Below are 7,117 nucleotides of genomic sequence, written 5' to 3'. Positions count from 1 at the left end.
CTCTCGAAAGAAACGCTATCTCCATAAATTATCTCTCAACAAATTATCTCTCGGCCAAAACACTTGGGAGTTTTTTCTGCTGAATCTCTTTGCAAACAAACTATCCTTACTTTCCCATTGAAGGTATGTAATTGCATGGTAAATTTTTTTATTTTTGTTGAGTCTCTCCGCAAACACTATCTTGATAATGTTTTTGGTGAATGTCACCATAAAGAAGCTATCCGTTCTTCAAGTTGTTCTCTTTTTTTTTTGAGATTATATTAGACATTGGGTTTGTTTGGAATGTAAAATCTCCATGTTATTTAACTTTTTTATAAATAAGAGTTTGGACTGTATAGAATAAATAAGAGTTTTTTCACTATTTAACTGGACATTGGATTCCTTCTTGCGAGCAGCCTTTTTCACATAAGGCTTACTAAACAACAAAACATATGACGTGGCAAGCACTGAGGAACTTAGCAGTAAAAGTAGCCATTGGCTAAAGCAATAAAGCCATTTACTCTTCCAATGCATCGACAACCTTCACGTGCTCCTTTCTTTTGTCCAATATTTTGCCGATTTTCTTCTACATCCCACCCGCTAACAACACTCCAAGCAGATCCAGCAAATTAGACAACTTCTCGGCCAACAACAACATGCAAAATATAAGGAAAGTGCGGTTAAGAAGGTGCTGGGTTTTCATTCGGCAGTCAATTGCAACACTCCAGCGGCGATTCCAGCAAGCTCTCCGGCAGGTATCTTCCTGGCCGCTCAGACATATGGGAGTTAGCTTTGTCTTCTAATTATTGCTTATTTTAAATAGCAGGTCTAATTTTAGTCGTTTCCTTTGTTGGATTGTCTCCTTGTTTGCTGTGGCTACTGTCCCTCTTTTATGCCTCAACTCAGAAAATATATGCGATACAAAAATTTGCAATTCACATGGCTTTTATTTACATGGAATTGATTGTCTTCTCACTACAGAAACAAAGGAATTCAAGTATATATTGTGATGCAATTTACACTTATATAGTACAATTCAGATAGTGTGGTCTGTTTTATTTTGCCTGGCTTGTAATCGGGATTTTTTTGCAATTTCTGGCCATTATAAACTGTTGCAAACCAAAATATTTGTACCCAAAAAACTAGCATGTCTTTACAATCTTATGGAATTTTGCCAGTATAATAATTCAAAAAATCTCCAACGGCTGTTAGAAATACGACAGGAAAATGGCTTCAACGCTTTCATTTTTACTTCACATTGGGAAATCTTGAAGAGGTTGCCATAAAGCCTAAAACAATTGTAGTTGTCAACAGCTGAGTACGTACCAAAAAATATTAGGAAATGCGATTTTCTGCTTAGTATTAATGTGAAAACAGCATAAATGTATTGATTTTGAGTCAGAGGATGCACTAATTATGGGTTTATAAAGGCTCATACTATACACAATATGTGCACAAATGTATCCACTTAAGAGAACTGATTTTTTTTGGAAATACCAAATTAAGTCAAGGCAGAATCAGCTCGTGGATCACCCACCATTAGGTGTTTTTAACTTTCAAAATTACTCTCTTGTTTTGTTAGTCCTTTCACGATATCCTTTTCCACCACAACAAAATTATAAAAAATTAATCTTTACTACTCCATTTTTTAAGTCCCTTTTGGTATTGGACAACTATTTTATCTATAAGAGGGGACAAACTTAACAAAAATTTAAGTCAGTGAGATTTCTCGTCCTTAATTACAGTTCTTTTGTTTGCTATTGTATTTATTTGTCAACTAAGAATTTCTTTCGCGTGCTTGGTAAGCTTTACAACTGATGAATAATAATACACATGTCCAGCTACTGCCACTACTTGGTTCTAGCATTATTAGCTCTTCGGTTATGACCTCTGATAAGAGGAAGAAGCCTTCTTGCAATTGTATGTTCTTCTTCCATGTGTATATGTATTACATGAGTTTTACTAGTTATTCTCCCTATTTTGTAGCTTAACCTGCTAGCTGTACTTCCGATTGCTCCTCCCGTTCGTCAACTGCCTCCAACAACTACATCGACTGCTTTTCCACCTACGTTGACCAAGTAAATTCGTACTTCTGGCTTGACCTTTGTTCCCCTACTACTATTTGTCGATTTCTTTTTTCCAAAGCACTTTAAACTATTTTTTTAATATCCAGCCTGCGTATACATTTTTTTATTTTCACACATTTCAGCAAATGGCTTCTAGGATTCAATGGACTGATGCAATGGACAAAACTTTTCTCATAGCCTATGTTAGCTTTAAGGAAAATAACTGGTGGGACAATAAGAAGTCGCTTGAGATGAACTATGACATGTTGGCAGGCCATTTGGTCAGTAATGGCATCATGACTGTCATTGGACAGCAATTGTAGATCAGATTCTATCACATCAAGAAAAAATGGAACTTGTTCTCTAATCTGCATGGGATATCCTCAAAATTAGAGACCGGGGTTAGATGGGTTGCGGACAGCTACTGCTTCACTGCTGACGACGAACACTGGGAAAAAGTGGTGCAGGTATGCACTTATAGTTGCCTTTACTTTTGTGAATTTACTTGCTTAGGATGCTCTTGGCATGAATACTTGTTCATTTGAGCAAACTGTTGACAAATGAGTTAGGGAATGAGCTGCTGAGCATTTGGTGATGACCAAAAATATATATTCAGACCTGCTGTAAACTCATTGTCACACTTTGGCCACAACGGTAGTACATTACTATGGGAGATGTGCTATTATGATTGATTCTTGTAAAGCTTGGTAGATTTTGCAGCTTTTTTACCCTGTCACTTGATTCTTACATTAAAAAATTTGATGCAACTAGACATTTAGTTTAATTGTTGCTATTTGTGTTGTTGAATACAATTCATTAGCAAATTTAGTCAATGGTCTCGGGGTCAGGAGATTGCTAGTTCGTTGGATACAATAAATTTAATGTACAAATAGTATATGGAGATTCCCTGGTAGTTCATACCTGCTATTTAGCATATGCCGAGACTAGCTTTCGCAGATTTAATGTGCTGTCTCTTGCTCTATTATTACTAGTTTGCTTCAGATTTATACTTATCTGATACATTTACTGTCCTATTAGTTTGATAAGTAGTTACATAATAGCTAATGCGAAATTCCTTAGTGTGCTGACTGCTATTTTGCTTTTCATTAGACCAATTCCTCATATGCTGAATTCAAAAAAGAGAACTTATGCTACTAGTATGATCGGCTGACACCAATACTGCTTGAAAAACACGCCACAGGCAGCCGTGCCCAATCTGCAAGCGAGGTAGTACCACTGGCACTGCCTCACCGTCAAAGGGCCAACACTTTTGCTAGAAATCGGAAGGAAAAAAGTAAAGCCTCTAGCTTGAGATCCCCTAATCCTGCGGACATGGGTGAACAAGGGGATGAAGATGAAGTCTACTATGTTCCTCTAGTCCCAGGGGTTGTGGGAGGAAAACGGCCAATCTCAAGCCTAAGGACAAGTGGTGAGCTGGAAGGGACTAGAGGGTCAAAATCAACCAAGTCATCTACTAGTCTAGAGGATGCTGTTAGCAAAATTGGACATTACACCGAACTTGCACTGGAGGACAGACGGAGTAGGATGGAGTTCGAGTCCCTATATAGTGTAATCCAATGCTAGGACATGATCAAAACAATGGAGATTCCCAACCATTGGAGAATACATGCTAACTGCCATTATGCCAATAGTGATAGAGAGGGGGAACAAGTTGTGTTCTTTAGGAGTTCTGATGCAGACCGATACGGCTATATCCTTAAGTTAATGCAGGAGAAGGGCTTGGCTTGAGTTGTAGCTGCTGAAAATTTTATATTTGAAATTATGTGTGTTGCTGAGATTTCAAAGTTTTTTTTATTTCTTGTTGGCCTGAAGTTTGTGTTTTGGCACAACTTCACCCGTGGGCAGCATGCCCAATTTTGATGCATGTAACATAGAGGTCAGCAATCATTTTAATTAGTTTGTTGGTATGTATTTCCCTACCTCACTTTGGTGGAGTAGGCTTTGTCAGGATTGACTATAAGATGAATTTTTTATTTATCGGAATTTGTATCTTAGTTAGTTTTGCTGTTCTTACGAATCTTAAAAAGTAGATGCCCATTGCTTTATTATATTTTTTGTCAGAGCTTTGTCATTTTTCCCTAGGCTTTCTTCAGGGACTTGTCATTTCTGTTTTAAGTCTATCGTCTATACAATTCATACAAGTTTCTTAAAATGCAGAAATGCATGTGCTCATCTGCTATGTAAACTTGCTATTTGATTTTTTAAAATTTTATCTGATAACTGGTTCGTCAGCCATACGGGCTATAAATATATGGTAGTAGCATATGCACTTCACTCCAATTGCTTGCGATACAAAAGAAAGAACGAGTTTTATAGACAGAAGAGCTCTGACGAACATGCATACATATCTGCTCATACTTAGTGTGCTCGTTGATTGGGTAAATAGTAGCTCTCTGACGAAAGGGCATAGCAATCTGTCAATATTTGGTGTCCCCGTGGATTGGGTAAGTAGTAGCTTCGCGTATAATATGCAATCTATGTACTGTGTGTCACTTTTATAGATAAAAATACTTATATACAAACACGTATATAAATAAGTTTATGGAATTAGATATACACACATAAACACACTTATATAATAATATATATAGATATATACTCAATTGTCGTGGCATGGAACAACCGCCGTGGTGTTAGGGAACGCAATTCAGTTCGCATAAGGCAAGATGAGGAGGATGAGACCTTACTAGTTATGAGTGTCTCGTTAATGCTAATGCATCCATCTCTTGCACACATAACCAACAATCAACTAATTCCGCAGCATGATGGATCATTAAGCAGTCAATAATGGGTGGAGGGATTACTGAACGGTCATCATAAACGATCAATAGACAACATGCGTATCACTATTGATAATTTTATGCGACTGTCCCTTCTTCTTGTGGAACGTTAGTATGTTCCTCAAAACTACCAACAGCATGCACCCATACAGGAGGCGCTAGCTATGATTTTAATGTTAGTGAGCCACAAGCATATGTACCACGTGTTGGGATCTATTTTTGATCGATCCATCGAGACGATTAACCGAAATATAAGAAAGGTGCTCCGAGACTTGTGTTTATTTGTAACTGAAATAATACGACCGGGTGACCAGACTGGAATTCATCCACGAATTTTAAACTCAACAAATTTTTATCCATGGTTCAAGGTAATATATAAGGAAGAGTTTTAGAGAAGGATCACTGTTGTTCTAGCATTACAAACTAACAAATATGTTCTCCATGAATACTAGGATGCCGTAGGAACGATGGATGGCACCCACATCTCAGCTTGTCCTCCGACAGGAGAGCAAATGACGTATACAAATTGGCACGGGTTTCAATCATAGAATGTTCTGGCAGTGTGTGACCATGACATGCGTTTCATTTATGTGTATGGTGGATAGGAGGGTAGTGCACATGATGCGCGAGTCTTGGAGTCTCCATTAGCATATCCGTCCGATTTTTCACTGCCGCCACCTGATAATTAATCGTAAGAATTTTTCAAGTCAATAAATGACATGTTTTAAATGCTAAACTCCCTGATAGTTAGCGCATTTAATAACTAAAATAACTTCTTCAATTAGGCCAATACTACTTAGTTGATGCGGCATATAAAAATGTTCCTGACTTCATGCTCCTGTATAAGAACATGGGCCCCGAATCTCCGGTAAAGACCTTGTTCAATACTCGACATTCGCAGTTTCAAAATGTCATCAAGCATACGTTCGGTGTGTTGAAGAAAATATTCAAATTTTTAAAGGTTCCGGTAGATAATTTCTACATGAGCACTCAAATAACTATAGTCATTGCTTGTTGTGCGCTACACAACTTTTTAAGGATGCACCAACCAGAAGATACCTATTTTTAAAGATTCGAATCGGAGGATGTGCAGTTCAATGAAGAGCCAGAAGCAGACGGGTTAGCACTACAGCCGTTCGCATTGAACGTATCTCCTACAGAGCTTGCAGAATGGAAGGCTAAGCGAGACTACATAGCTACTCAAATGTATGCAGCACGGGGGCGACGATGCCGTTAGGTGTTTTTGGAATAAAAGGTCGTATTCAAGCATGAAATTTATAATTCTCTGTAATAGTACAATTGATGGAGTGTACTTAAAATGTCCTTTTGTTTCAATTACTAAATTAATGTGTACGGTATGTGTATTAAGTGTGAATTGGTTTAGATTTTCTGCCCGACAATCAAAATTTTTGAAGTCAAAGTCAACTGATTAAATTCAATGATGAGTTGCTGTCCAAACGCTAATTTACACGATTTACTTACTATCTAAAGGCCTATTTCATATTTATGCAATCTCAAAAAGTAACCTAAAAATAATTTCAAATAATCTACTATCTAAACAGTACCATTATTAGCTATCCTTGAAGCCATGTACTGTATTGTGTTGAATTAGGAGGGTTGAATTTAAAGGTTTGCCCTAAATTGATTACATTTGAGATTAGTCCCATCTGTTTGAGATTGAAATGGATGTAGTAATAGATTATGATTTGAGTGCACTTGTTGTTCAACTTTATTCCTCTCGGTTGTCTACTTGATTCATGTGACTATTTTGTTATGGATTTGTTGTCCATAACCTGTTCGATAAAATGTCAAGTCCCCCCCTGTTTTTTCTTTTTTTCAATAAAAATGCGTACTTTGTGCGATAGCATAAATGAGAGTGTGTTGTGCGTGAAAGAAAAATAACATGTTTGATCTTGCTTGTCACCCTTGAATGGCATGTCTTCTGGTATCTTGACCTTAAACTTAATTGATGAAGTGTTCTCATCAATGCCTTCACCTTTAATGTCAGTTACCGATGCCAATGTCCATGACTAGTTCATCCTTCAGAGGTCAGAATTGGTTTTAGGTTTTGAATCTGAAAAAATAAAAATTTCATTTGGCAATACTTTATAAAGCTTTTTACCTTGGTCAACAAATTTGTTTTTCCATTGATCAACTTTAACATTGTATAGAAATTTTGTGTTTCAAATCATTGTTTCTTATTCTCAATGATTTGATGGAAAAATGCTTAGAATGACAGTTGTCCAGTTTTCTAAATACTAATTTGAAGTT

General features: G+C 37.0%; 1 long non-coding RNA gene across 2 annotated transcripts; it reads left to right on the top strand.

Moving 5' to 3' along the window:
* The first annotated feature begins 515 nt into the window (after nt 1-515).
* Nucleotides 516-4,064, top strand: LOC113709430 (uncharacterized). 2 transcript variants are annotated; one of them, XR_003452697.2, is made up of 4 exons: nt 516-734; nt 1,966-2,057; nt 2,203-2,512; nt 3,156-4,064. It is a non-coding gene; the product is annotated as an uncharacterized lncRNA (long non-coding RNA). The 2 variants fall into 2 exon arrangements; XR_003452696.2 differs by having other exon boundaries at nt 2,189-2,512.
* Nucleotides 4,065-7,117: the final 3,053 nt, after the last annotated feature.

The sequence above is a fragment of the Coffea arabica genome, chromosome 9e (genome assembly GCF_036785885.1).
Source record: "Coffea arabica cultivar ET-39 chromosome 9e, Coffea Arabica ET-39 HiFi, whole genome shotgun sequence".
In the NCBI taxonomy this organism is placed as follows: domain Eukaryota; kingdom Viridiplantae; phylum Streptophyta; class Magnoliopsida; order Gentianales; family Rubiaceae; genus Coffea; species Coffea arabica.
Note: the sequence above shows the minus strand (reverse complement) of the source record. Positions and strands in the feature narration are given on the sequence as shown.